Source organism: Miniopterus natalensis, chromosome 5 (assembly GCF_054644295.1).
Source record: "Miniopterus natalensis isolate mMinNat1 chromosome 5, mMinNat1.hap1, whole genome shotgun sequence".
NCBI classification, from domain to species: Eukaryota; Metazoa; Chordata; class Mammalia; order Chiroptera; family Miniopteridae; genus Miniopterus; species Miniopterus natalensis.
The window spans coordinates 15,102,899-15,116,374 of record NC_142085.1 but is presented as its reverse complement, the minus strand read 5'-3'; the positions used below and the strand labels follow the sequence as shown (position 1 = coordinate 15,116,374).

General features: G+C 49.5%; 1 protein-coding gene across 1 annotated transcript in view; it reads left to right on the top strand.

Moving 5' to 3' along the window:
• The window catches only part of TRERF1 (transcriptional regulating factor 1), a 199,605-nt gene that overhangs the window by 66,577 nt on the left and 119,552 nt on the right, over positions 1-13,476 (top strand). Inside the window, exon 2 of the mRNA XM_087817396.1 lies at positions 12,994-13,075. The gene's annotated coding sequence lies outside the window, so the exon portion shown is untranslated. The remainder of the gene's footprint in view (positions 1-12,993; positions 13,076-13,476) is intronic.

The following is a 13,476-nucleotide window of genomic DNA, read 5'->3' as shown; positions in this document are numbered from 1 at the left end:
CCCTTCGCCAGATGATGGACTGGAGGTCGTATTGATGGAAGGAAGGTGCATCTTCTTCCTTGGGTTCACATATCTTCAGTTTATCTACACCACCCGACTCTCCTCCCCGGGACAGGTCCTAGACGATTTGAGTTGAGGATCCAGGAGAAAATGGGGGGTGGAGGGCATACACCTAGCATATGAATTTTGGTTGCCAGCGTGAAATTGGGAGGTTGGAAGGGGAAGCTGCAAGCTCTCGGGCTCTGGCCCTGCCCCTTTTTGTGGGTGGCCGTGGCCGGCTACTTCCCTGTCACAGCACAGCTTCCTCATCTGCGAAATGAGAGTTGGACTAAACCTGGGGGGGGGGGGGGGACGGTTGGGGGGGTCAGGCTTCTGGAGACCCATATGGATGGGTTGTTCCTAAGGTCCCTTCTAGCACTGACATCAGCATAGACAGCTGTGTTTTAAATTCACCCCTCTCTTTGGATCAAACACCAGATTTTTGGTGAAACCATGACTTCCTTGATACGCTGGAAATAAAAGGGACAGTTTTAAAAAAAGTAAATATTTAAAACGTTTTCTCAGAACCAGTTACTTCAGTAAGTATGGGGTGTTTTTTTCTTTCTTAATTTTCTTTCTTTCTTCTTCTCGGTCTTATCCTGTAAGCGATTACAAGATCAAACAAGTTTCAGTTTGAGTCCCCTGCTTTACAGTCTGAGCCTGCCGACTTGTCGCGTTGACTTTCAGCGAGACCGGCGGTTCCGGGAGGCCTGAGCAGCCCACTGTGGGCCGCGGGCAGGACCCGGCTCTCGGCAGCTCGGAGCTGGGTCTCCAGCCTCATCCCAAACCCTCGCCTCTTGCCCAAGACCAGCTACACACTTTACCGGGCTCAGTGCAAAATGAAAACGGGGGGCCCCTTGTTTAAAAGTTATGAAGACTTTTAAGACGGCCACAGCAGCGCATTAAACCAGTGCGTGGCCCTGTGAGCCCGCACAGGCTGCACCTTGACGCCGGCTCTGCTTTTTCATCTGCCATTGCCGGGACCACGGAGGACTATAAAACACATTTAAGAGTCATTATAAATTCCCTCAGCAGGAGTCTGAGGGGTTTCTGTCACGGCCTGGTGATTCAGGGCGGCCGTGCTGAGCCACTGTGTGTTGGAGACTCCTGCCGGCGCCGTGGGGAGGGTTGGACGGTGTCTACCGAGCTGGTGGCAGGAGCGGAGAAGGAAAGTTTATAAGTGGTTGCGAGCGATACTGGACGCTCCTTTCTGCAGGAGCATCGTGTGTTTTGCCCTTTAAAATGTGGTCCAGCCCGGCCGGGCATGGCTCAGCGGTTGAGCGTCGACCTAGGATCCAGGCGATGGGGGTTCGATTCCCGGTCAGGGCACATGCCTGGGTTGCAGGCTCGATCAGTGACTCTCTCATCATTGATGTTTCTATCCCTCTCTCCCTCTCCTTTCCTCTCTCTGAAATCAATAAAGATATATTTAAAAATAATAATAAAATAAAATAAAATGTGGTCCATCCATACAGTAGACTGTTATCCAGCCATAAGAAGGGTTGAAGTACTGATCATGCTGCAACACGGGTGACCCTTGAAAACATTATGCCACGTGAAAGGAGCCAGACCCAAAGGCCACATGTTGTATGGTTCCATTGATATGAAATGTCCAGAATGGGCAAGTCCACGGAGAGAGAAAATGGTTGCCAGGGGAAGAGGGGAGTGGGGAGTAGCTGCTAAGGGGTGTGGAGTTTCTTTGGGGGGGGTTATGAAATTATTCTGAAATTAGATAGCAGTGATGGTTGTACAAGCTCCTGAATATACTAAAAACCACTGGATTGTGCAGTTTAAAGGGTAAATTTTGTGGGTCCTGCGTTACATCTCAATTTAAAAACAACTAGTGAAAACACGTCTTTTGAACTCTGTGCCCCTCCGCCCTTGGCGGGTGTTGTTGGTTCAGTGCTGGAGCCCCCTTCTTTCCTTGCTGCCTCCCTCTCAGTCACAGATAATCTCTTGAGTATCCTTTATGCAAAGCTTGTTTTCCAGGAAAGATCTTCTGGAAGCAGTCATGCTAAGCGGATCTGTGGCTGCTACGACTTAGCCTCTCCCAAGGTATTTGCATATTAGCTTATAAAGGGAGAAAGCTTTTAGGTGAGAGGAATGAACATTTAATTTTTAATTTTAGAATTCCAAGTAAGAGGATTCGTGTGTGGAACATTTCTCTTTTTCGTGGGGTGGGTGGTGCTCTCCCTGGCTGTGGATCTAGGGGTGGCTGAGCCCAAGGCAGGGCCAGGTTGGCGGTGAGTGACAGGGGGAAACATCCCTTCAGGACAAGCATCTTTGCCTGAGGTCCAGCCCGGCTTCCTTTAACATTTTCCTGAGCGGGGACATTTTGACTTTGGAGGCTGATGGGAGGAAATATCCTTCTGGTTAGGGGTCATGTCTGTGTCAATGTCCCAATTTCAGACAATCCCCTTGCCCAGCTCTTTTCTTCTCTGGTCCCTATGCATTCACTCCTTCTTGTCCTTGGCCAGTGTTCCTCCACCTCCCACCTGCTGCCTTCCCCTCGCTCCCCACTGTCATAGCCCCCCTTCACCCCCAGTGTAGTTCAAGCTTTATCTCCTTGAGAATCCCCTTAGTCAGTAGTAAGCCTTTGTCCTTCACGTTTCCTGTGGCTCTTAGATCCCGAGACCTTTATCTTAATTGTCTTTGGATCTCCCGTGCCTGGCACCAACCTCGTACAATAAACACTTACTAATTGCTTTTGAATCGCACTGAGCCTAGGGTGAGAGTAATAAACACAGCAAGAGGGATCCGAGGAAACTATAAGCCTCAGGAATTCCTCAATAAGCAACAAGGAAATAGCACTTGGGGAATGAAGGGCTGGAATCTGAACTCCTGCTGGTTATGGATGGGGCATCTCAGCACTGTGTGGCATATGAGAGAATGAGCACAGGGCATCTCAGAGCCACCCAGTGGAGTTGCTGCTTCCGTGGAGGACCTTCTCCTGACAGATCTCTTGGATTTCAGCTCCTTAGCCAGAAGGACCTGCATCAACAAATACTTACTGAGCGCTTACTGTGTACCAGGCACTGAGCTGGGTTCTACCACTTTGTAGGAGCTCCACTGTGTGATGGCCTTGGAGGAGCACAGGGCCTTTGAATATGCCCTGCCTGGGCTGGGAGACCTGCTTTTCCCTGAGCCTCTTGAGTTATATCTAAATTCCTAGGGATGTGAAATTCCCACATGATTGATCGCCCTTGGTAAACCGCGTTGGTGCTTGTCTTACACTCTGCCATCCGCGCGCCTCTGCGGGGAGGAAGGCAGTGAGAGGAGGACAGGTCTGCACCTCAGCCCCGTGCGTCTGGTGGGCACATGCTGAGGGTTTAACTGGAGAGATGTTAATGAAGGGGAGTATTTATAGAGGTGTGGGCAGGTTAGGGTAACCAAAGGGTAGACAGGCACCCCAGGGCTGGCAACAGTGGGAAGCTGTTATCTCCCCTAGGCCAGGAGGTGGGAGCTCCAGAGTTGGGAGAAGGGACCCACATCAACCATCATGAAACTGAGGGGGCACAACCACTGCCAGGCTGTGGAGAGGTGGGAGGAAAAGGGAAGTAAATTTGTGGTTATTACAAGGAAGTCGGTGGTCCCAGAAGGAGGAGTGTGTGTATACGTGTAGTTGAGAGTACCCCACCCGACTGCCTGGGCATTCCAACGTTCAGCTGGCTCTTAAACTTCTTAGGTTATTCAGAATGTGACTGGTCTGCCAGTGTCCCCTTCTTCCCAGCATCATGGCTGTTAGAAAGAAGAAAGGGCCTTGTTGGCATCAGCAAGATGGGCATTGGGTAGTTTTGACTGTAGCAAGAATAACACATAACATTCACTGATGGCAGGCCCTGAGCATCCTAAGCATTTTACGTGCATCCTCTCATCAAACCTTTCCAATAACCCCAGCAGATAGCCACCATTATTGTCCTCACCTTCATCATGTTGCTGATGAAGAACATGGGACTGAGGTAAGTCTCCCAGTCGTAGAGCTAAGTGGCAGAGCTGGGCTCCGAGCAAGTCTGTCTGACTCCGCAGTGCACACTCATAACCTCTCGCTGCCTCATGGCCTCGTCCCCCTGCAGTGGGGCCCTCCCCACCCTGTGGTCAGTCCCATGTGTGTGCTGTTCCCACTGCCTGTGATGGTCTTCCCACTTCCTCTCCACTTGACCCAATTGAACCCTTTTTTTAACACCCAGCTCAGATCTCACTTCCTCTATGAGACTTCCAACCATTCCAGTGCCACCCCTCCACCTTTCCTTTAGCCAGCAGAGGCGGGTGACTGTCCACCTACCCTCAGGATGTTACCCAGCTATTCTGAGTGTGCACATCTCAGTTTCCAAGAAGCCTCCAACTTGATAAGAGCCAGTGGATTTGAGGATTGGTTTTCTACTTGGTTAGTAAATGCCCACTGAATGCCAACAGGGAGGACTTTTTAAAAGGAAGGAGAGGAAACAAGAGCTGAGCCCAGTAGGAGCTTACAGTGTGTTTTGAGTATGTGGGGGAGAGAAGATGGGCACACACTGCTACCTAAAACAGCACTGCCCTGTTCCAGGGCCGCTCTGGCTGGACAGATGAGCATGGCATCAACCAAGCAGTCAAGCCCAATGCAGGTGACAATGGAAGAGCCAGAATTGTCGAAGCTTTTGTTCTTATGGGATAGGAGATGATGCTGGTCCAGTGCCCTCCACTGGGGTTACCCAAAAGGCCCCACAGGACACAAAAGCATCTGGGTAGAGCATGGCCAGTCTGTGTTTTGGCAGTTTAGAAGTTTCAAAGTTCTTTAGAAATGTCTCTTGAGGGTCCCTGGAAGTTTGGATAGTTGACAAATGTCCTTCACATTTGGGGCTGTCAGTGTTAAGCACCATGTCCCCTGCCCCCCTTGAGTCACCCAAGGTCTCTTCGGTTGCACTGGGAGGGCCTCAGCCTGCCTCAGTGTGGTGTTGCTTAACCTCATTTCTTTTTTCTCTGTTCCTATTTTTCCACCCACTCCTGTTACCCTCAACCCACTGGAGCCTGGAAGGGAAGAGTGAATTGTGGGGAAGCAGTTGGAAGGATGAGTAGCAGATGAAAGGTTGAGGACCCTTTGCTCGGGCCTCTCTTTGCTGGTCTTTGTAAACTTTGCTGTTGCATTTCAATGGAATTTTCTCTCTGCTGGGCCTTGGACAGGCTGGGACACGCTCCAGACATCCCAGACTCCTTTTTCGTCTCTGAATACATCACATATCCTCTGACCTCCAGGCCTTTGGACCTGTGGTTCTTGTTGTCAGGAAGACTCTCTCACCCCTCTTCATTGCCTTGTGAGACATTAGAGAGTAGTGAGGACTGTGGAGAATTCCCTAGTTTACACTCTATCTAAAGAGTTTCTTGGCTTCTGATCTACAGGTTGTGCGTTTGAATGTTGCTTGGAGTAGGTGTGACTGCTTGCCTTGGTGAAGACTCAGGAAGGAAACAAGTAGGGGTGGGTGACACAGCCTGGGTAGGAACTAAGAGGCAGGGACCAGAGGAGACACTTAGGAGAGGACAGCTGATCCATGTGGCAGAAACTCGGGGAGCAGGGGGAGGTGAAGCTGAACAGGCTTGACAGCTGTCCTAGGGCATCTTTCTACATCTATTGGCGGGGCCTGGCAGGGCCTGGCAGGGCCTGGCATCAGTTGTAAAGGTAGCCTGGGCCCTAGGCAGGGTGCAGCAGTCGCAGCTGGACTGGGGAGAAATCTTTCATTTTACTAAAAGGAGATGTTCCTACACCCCAGATTGGGACCTGTTCTGGCACCTTTGCTTCTCAATACTTTGTAGGTTTCAGATATCAGATAATGTGTTGGTTCAGGTATTAAATGATCATTATTTCTTATGTAAATAAAATACAATAAAGATAAACAGAGGAAAGGGAACTGAAATTAATGTCACCCGTAATCCCACCACCCAAGTATCATTTACATTTAGAACTTGGGTATGGTGACCTCCCAGACGATTTTCTGTATTTACAAAGTGGAAGCAAACCATAGATGTATTTTGTGACCTGCTGTGTGTGTGTGTATGTGTATGGTTTTTTCCCCCCCTTGAAAAAAATGCATGCTTGCCCCAAATTCAAACTGAAGGGTGTAAAGAGAACTCCCTTTGCCTCTGCCCCTCCCTCCTAATTCCATTCCTCAGAGGTTGCCCTCCTTAAAATTTTCCTGCATATCTTGATTATTGAGAAATTGAGAAGGGATAATACATGTGGAATAACGTACTGAAATACTGGTGGTGTAACCTGTACAATATTAGCTGTCACATGGCAGTCAGGAGGAAGGTGTAGGGTGGGTTTGGTGGGACTGGGAAGTAGTTAGTGGTTAGTGAGGGGACTTTCAGAAATAGATATTGTGGAGTTAGAGAAAGGAGGAGATGGAGACTTTTGAAGCCTGGTTTTTGTTTGGATTTCTCACGTGGGGTGGTGAGGGACAGGCTGAGTAGCGGTGAGTGAGCCTGCGGGGGGGGGGGGGGGGGGTATGCAAATGAGCAAGAGACCTATCAGGAAGCAGTGATAGTAATCGGTAGATATTTATAAAAATACTTGCTTGACAAAACAAAAAGTCAGCAACTCTGTGTTTGTAAATGTTGGAGTTGCTTCTGGTCTTGTCTGTGACTGAGCAGTCGTGGACTGAACCTTAATCTCTTCAGATCTCAATTTTCTTATCTGCGTTAGATCAGTGGTTCTCAACCCTGGATGCACATTAAAATTACTGGGAAACTTAAAACACCAAAAACAGTGGCAGAGCCCCACTCCAGTCCACATGTATCCAAATCTCTGGGGGTGGGGCCTGGGAATTTTTTAATGCAGCCAACATTGAGACCTCTGGATTATCTTAATTGCTCATTTGAGACCTGAAATGTTAGGAGCCTATGCATTGTATTATACAGTTTTATTCCTTTCAAATACTGTGCACAGAGATATTGTAAATTTCTTACATAGCAAGAAGTCTTACTATTTTTTAAAAACTCCCCCTATTCTCATTAGGCCAATGAGATAATGCCATCGTTCTTTCTCCAATAAGTCAGAATCATAAACGTAATCATTGAACATTAAATAATTCATTTTTGACCCAGGAGTTTAGCATGGACTTTAATTTCTTATTCCCTCATTTAGAAAAGCTACTGACTAGAGGCCTGAGGCCACCTCTGTTTGTAAAGAAGACCCTGAAAAGTTCAGAGGGAAGATGTTACTGGAAATGCTTTTGCTAGAAGAATTGCTTATACCATAAGTTCCAAGTGAGGAGGTCCAGGTCCAGTTTGGGGAAGTTTATCAGATCTAAATTCTGCATGGAGTAGGAGGTGTTTAAAGAGACTCGGTGCTGTTTTATCTTTACCATTGAAGTTTTTGGTTTTGTGTCTTCTTAAATGAGTCATTTTTTTAAAAGGAACCTAACTTAGGGAGGTGGGGAAACCACTGCCCGAGGTGCCGAGGGGGGGGCGGGCAGTGAGGCTGACAGTGAGGACTGAGCTTACAATTGGGCTGTTCTCCAGGAGGGGTGGAACCAGGGACCTGTCTGCTGAAGGATCTAGACGAGTGGGACGCAGCCTGGTGGAGGTAGAACAGTAGAAGGGTATTGATGTCGTTTATCCATTCACCAAGTATTTTCTGGAACATGCCCACCAAACCTGGCCTAGTATCCAGGCTCAGCCACAGGTGCTGAGAGATTCTGAACAAAGGGGAAGGAACCGCCTAGTTTTCACTCTCGTCGGGGAGATGGGACGCAAATCATGGAGGTTAGATGTGTCCACCTTTGCCTGCACGTACGAATCAGTGAACTGAAGTTATAGGCCCCATACCGGTGTGAACAGTGCACATGCAAAAGGTGTGCTGGGCAGGATTTCAGAGGAGAAAACCCTGGCCTCCTGAAGACCCCATTGTGAAGCAGCAGGTGGAGGTCGAGAGCTCTGGGGACCCCCGCAAGCCACTTCCTTTCTGCGCTGAGTTCTTCCAGCCAAAAACTGATCACACACACCTAAGTCACCCAGGGCCCTGATCACTGTTCACAGTGCTCACTGTCCCTGATGCCTGAGGAGGTAGGGGAGGGCAGGAGTGGGAGCAGCTGCCAGAGCCAGGCCTGGGAACCCAGAGCAGCTCTCTGATTCCGCCCAGTGCTTGGGGTCGGGAGCTCCCTGGCACCCAGGAAGCGCCCTGTGCACGTGGAGCATCGGCCAGGCACGCTCCTTTTATTCCACACTGACCCTCCACCCCCAAGTGCTGGTTTCTGTATTTTGCGAGCGGTGCACAGCCTCCTGCAGTTGTGCATGCATGTTTGCTAAGTTTGTCACAAACTTCCTGTTTGGGTTTGGTCTGAGGCTCGAAGCTTTATGTATTTTGAAACTCGGGCGTTCACAGAAGTCCAGTTCTTCTCTCTTAGCGGCCGTGGGGGGGGGGGGGGGGCGGGGGGGCTTTTGTTTTGTTTCCTTTTGCCCGCTTTTGCCATCTTTTGCAGACCTCCTGGCTGGGAAATGCTCTGTAGCTTCGGTGCTTGTTCCTGTGAGTAAGGGTTTAGAGCTGAGCGCTGAAAGCTGGAAGGAGGGAGGGAGCAACACTTACTGGGCCCCTTGTATGATGCCAGGCACTGTGCTAGATGTTTTTATATATTTCTTGTTTTATTTAGTCCTCACATTAGCACATGCAGCCAGGCTCAGAGAGGTTAAGTGACCAGCCGAGGTTGGATAACCACTGGGTGACAAGGTCAGGATTTGATCCCAGGCCCGACTCCAGAGCTCCTGCTATTTCAGCTGTGTCATGAGGCCCACACTGTGCCTTTGGTTCCACTGGTGGATGAGATCTTGATTTCTTTCTTTCTTTTTTTTTAGAAATTAAAAAAAAAAAAAAAGTCTTTATTGATTTTAGAGAGATGAAGGGAAAGGGGGAGAGAGAGATAGAAACATCAGTGATGAGAGAGTCATTGATCCGCTGCCTCCTGCATGCCCCCTACTGGGGATAGGGCCCGCAACCCCGGCATGTGCCCTGATTGGGCATTGAATCACAATCTCCTGGATCATAGGTTGATGCTCAACTCCTGAGCCATGCTGACTGGGCGAGATCTTGATTTCTTTTTCTATTTTATTTTATTTTTGTTTAAAATATTACAGATGTCCCTTTTTCTTCCCTCTGACCCATTCCACCCCGTCCCATCCCCCTTCCCAGTCCCTCTCCCTACCATTGTCCGTGTCCTTGGGTTGTGCATATATGCATATAAATTCTTTGATTAACAAGATCTTGATTTCTTATTGGATATCTTTGCAGACAGCATCACCTTGACTCCCAGACTCTACTGTTCAGGTGCTGACCATTCTATCTGTGTGGGGTGTAATTTGATGGCCCTTGAGGGCTTTGCTGTCTTCCCCTTTTCCCAGCCACCCTCCCCCTGCGGCCCTGGGAATCCCAGAATTGTTGTGTGGTCCGTGCTGACAATCAGAGTGGGTTAAGGCCAATTCCCAATTCCCCAGAAATGGAGTATTGTTTTTTTCTACTCCTGGGCGCCCAGCACTGACCATTCTGCTGGTCACCACGCCTCCCCTCAGCCAGATCGCTGACGTTTCAAGCTCTTTCCTAGAAGAGGGAAGAAGACAGGATCTCCATCTATGTCCATGAAAGTGTGTGAAGGGGTAGCTAAAGAATACCAAGACCTGGGTGTTAGGGGAGGAAGAGGAGGGAAGAGCTAAATCCAGCCACCGTCCTCCTTACTGGGAGAGCTGTGACAGGCGCCAGGCTCAGTGCTCCTGCGAAGAGGACAGGTATGCTTCCAAAAGCTTCAAGGCCACGCGTCCCTTCCTCTCTCATCCCAGGTCTCTTCTATTTTCTGAAAAACTTCTAGAAGTACATCAACTGAACTTCATCAGAATTGTTCTGTGGATCAAGTAACATTTACCCTGTGATGAGCAGTGGGCAATTCCAAGAGTTTCCAACACAGGTTATTAATTGCCCTCAAGGAGTGTGTAGTCTATACGGGCAAATGGAACACTTGCCAAGAGAAGCTAAATGCTAAATGCAGTGGGCACAGAAGAGCAGGGAAGAGCTCAGCTGGCTGGCTGATGCTGCTCAGTGGTCGGCAGGAGAGTGGGGTGTCGGGTGGAGTGCGCGGGGGGGGGGGGCGGCGCGCGATGTGGAGGGGAGGGATGTACCGGGTGGGGTGGAGGGAGGGTGCTTATGGAAGACAAGATTGAAGAAGGGGAGGTACATTGTTTATGAAGGATCCCAAGGGATGGCTGAAGAGTCTGAAATTTTAACATGTTGGGGAGCCACCAAAGCCCGTCAAATAGGGCGGGGATAGGTGAGAACAGCGCTGGAAGAAAGTTCGTCTGGGTGTGTGCCCTGTGAATGGGGGTGCAGGGAAGGGAGTTTCATGTTGAATTTTAGGAATGAAATGTTGAGGACTTGGACTCTGGTGGTGACATGAATGTAGAAAAGAAGATGGAGAGATGGGAGGTTTCATATCCCAGCTCTGTCACTAGCTATCCGTGTAACCTTGAGCGGGTTACTTAATCTCTTGGACCTCAGTTTCATCATCTGTAAATGGAAGCTAAAAACACTTTGCAGGACTATTGCGTGAGGATTTTAACTTGTGTTGCACCCTGCACGTAGTAGGTGCTCAGCCAAAAAAGAGCCCTCTCATAGAGTAAGAGGCACGGTTTGTGACTGACCGGGAGGAATGAGAGGAGTGGAGAAGGGGGCCTCCAAGGGCCTCAATGAGTTGGATCTGGGAGCCTGGGAAGAGGGTGCAGCCTTGACAGAAATGGATGGAGCTATTTGGGGTCCCCGAATTCAGTCCTAGGAGGTCTCTCCTCCTAAACCCAGGCTGCCGAGGGCCTGTCCCTGGAACCCCAGAGCCGTGGGAATGGTGCCTCTAGGAAACCATGGCCTCTAGCTTCAGCTGGGCCCTCGGTGGTACTGACTGGCAGCCAGCTCTCTTTCCCATCAAGGCATCAGGGTTGGCACTGGGTGAGGTGAGTGAGGCACTCAGGGCACAAAATTTAAGGAGACACTCAGTTTCAGGGCCAACCCTGCCCTTGCATGATTCGCCCACAGCAGGGAGCCCGCTCAGGTTCCTGCCTCCCCTCCTGGAGGTTATTGGTGTCTGGGCTCATCCCAGCCTGTGTTCCTTCCACTCAGAGAAGGACACGTTCCCTCTCCCTGGCCAGAGAACCTCCTTCCAGTACATGGCCCCTCTGTCTCCTGTAGCTCCTGGGACCTCACCCCTTTCAGTCATTCAGCACTAAACTCTTTCCTCAAACTTCCAGCCCCCTCTATTTCCATCCCCTCTTCGTCCCCTCACAGACAGGAAAAGTCTGGGAAGCACCTGCCCTCAGGCTTTGCTCCTTCGCTGCCAGGGCCCACTCAGAGGGCTCTGCCCGTGGGAGGGGGCCTGGAATGGGGGAGGGACCTGGTGGATTTGCTGCAGAAGGCTCCCGCCTTCCCCAGGAACTGCCCTCTCTGAGGTCACCTGTGGCTTCCATGTTACCACACCCAACGGACACTTCAGTCCTTATCTTTCTGGACTCTTTGCTACTTTTGACACTGTGGACAACTTCCTCCTTTTGGTAACTCTCTTTTCTCTTGTCTTCTTTCATTCCACAAATAAAACTTTCAACAACTATTTCTTGAGCAACTACTATGTGCTGGGCTCTGGAGCATACCATAAGATGATGTCCTTACTCTCGGAGGTTACAGTCTAGTGTGAGAGGAGGGATAAAAATAGGAACAAACGTCAGGTAGTGATAAAGCTACAGAGGAAAATGTAACAGAGCAGGGGGTAGAAAGAGTGCAATGGTGGCTGCAGAGGGCCTCACTGAGAAAGTGACATTTGAGTAGAAACCTGGAGGAAGGAAAGGTAACTTAGTAGAAGAGTGTTCCGGGTAGCGGGAAAAGCACGTGCAAAGGCCCTGAGGCAGGGGCCTGCTTGGGATGTTTGAGGAAGCCATTGTGGCTGGAGGAAATTGAGAAGGAACAGAGGTGGAGGAGAAGAGTTCAGGGAAGAGGCTGGGTCAGGACATGTGCGCCTTGTAGGTAATGTCAAGGACTTTGTCTTTTGCTTTGAGAAAGATGAAACACTACAGGAGTGTTTTTAGCAGAAGAGTGATTTTTAAATAACCACTTAGCTGCTGGGGGGAGCATGGTGTAACAGTTTGCTAGGGCGACAATAACTATATCACAAACGGACAGCTTAAAACAGAAATTTATTGTCTTATAGGTCTGGAGGTTAGAAGTCTGAGGTCAGGGTGTTAGCAGGGTCACACTCCCTCTGAGGGTGCCAGGGAAGGACCTGGTCCAGGCCTCTCTTGTAGCTTCTGGTAGCTCGTTGGCTTGTGGCAGCACAGTGCCAGTCTTCACATGATGCTGTCATGTGTGGGTGTCTGTGTCCAGATTTCTCCTTTTTATAAATTATTTTGGAGCAGGGACTCACCCCATTCCAGTATGACCTCATCTTCATAGCTTATTGCATCGGCAACGACCCTGTTTCCAAATAAGGTCATATTCTGGGGTATCGGCTATTAGGACTTCAACAAAGGGATTTGGGGAAGACACAATTCAACCTATTGCACAATTCAGCACACATCGTAAATGGATTGTAGAAAGGTGAGGGTGCACGTAGGGAGCCCCATTAGGAGATCACTGCAATAACCTGGTGAGAGAAGCCACTGGCTTGGACCAGAGTGGTAGCCATGGAGGTGGTGAGATGTGGTGAGAGTCTGGATCTGTTTTGAAGATAAAGGTGACATCATTTGCTGATGGCTTGGACATGGGGTGTGAGGGAAAGAGGGGAAGTCACAATGAATTTTGGGTTTGAGGCATGAGCAACTACAAGAGTGGAGCTGGGTGTCTTTCTCTTTGAACTATTGGGTTTTCAGAGCTCTGTCCTTGGCTGCTTCTGGTCTCCCTGATTGATAGGACCCGTTCCCATGTTGAAGCTGTGTATCCTGAATGTGCTGTTTGGGTCACTCCCACAGGCCCTGGCTCCGGAGGATGCTGAAGGAGGAAGACATGAAAGCAGGACAGCCCTGAAAGACTGAGCCTCTCATCCCGAAACAGGTAGCTTCTCTGAAATTCTTGGTGTCTGAATGGTTTGTAAAGGGTTCATAAGATCATTTCTTTGACCCCTGTGTTGTGTGGAAAATGCCCCAAGAAGGAGAGGAGGGCTCCTCTGTGCCTGGACATCCATAGATTTCTGGAAAACTTTGCCTGGGAAATGATCAGAGATTGTGGAGTCACATGTTGGAATTTAGCATCACTTGGAATGGGGCCAAGGGCATCCTGTCCTGTCTCTCTTGCCCTTGCAGAGTTGTCGTGAATAGTAAAGGATGTTCACAAATGCTAACTCTAGAAGTGTTAAAAGGGAATTAGATGTCTCTGGACAATGGTAGTACAGAAGCCGCTCTGAGAAACTCCACGGAGCCAGTCAGAGGCGGATTCTTGGACCACCAGCCTTTGTG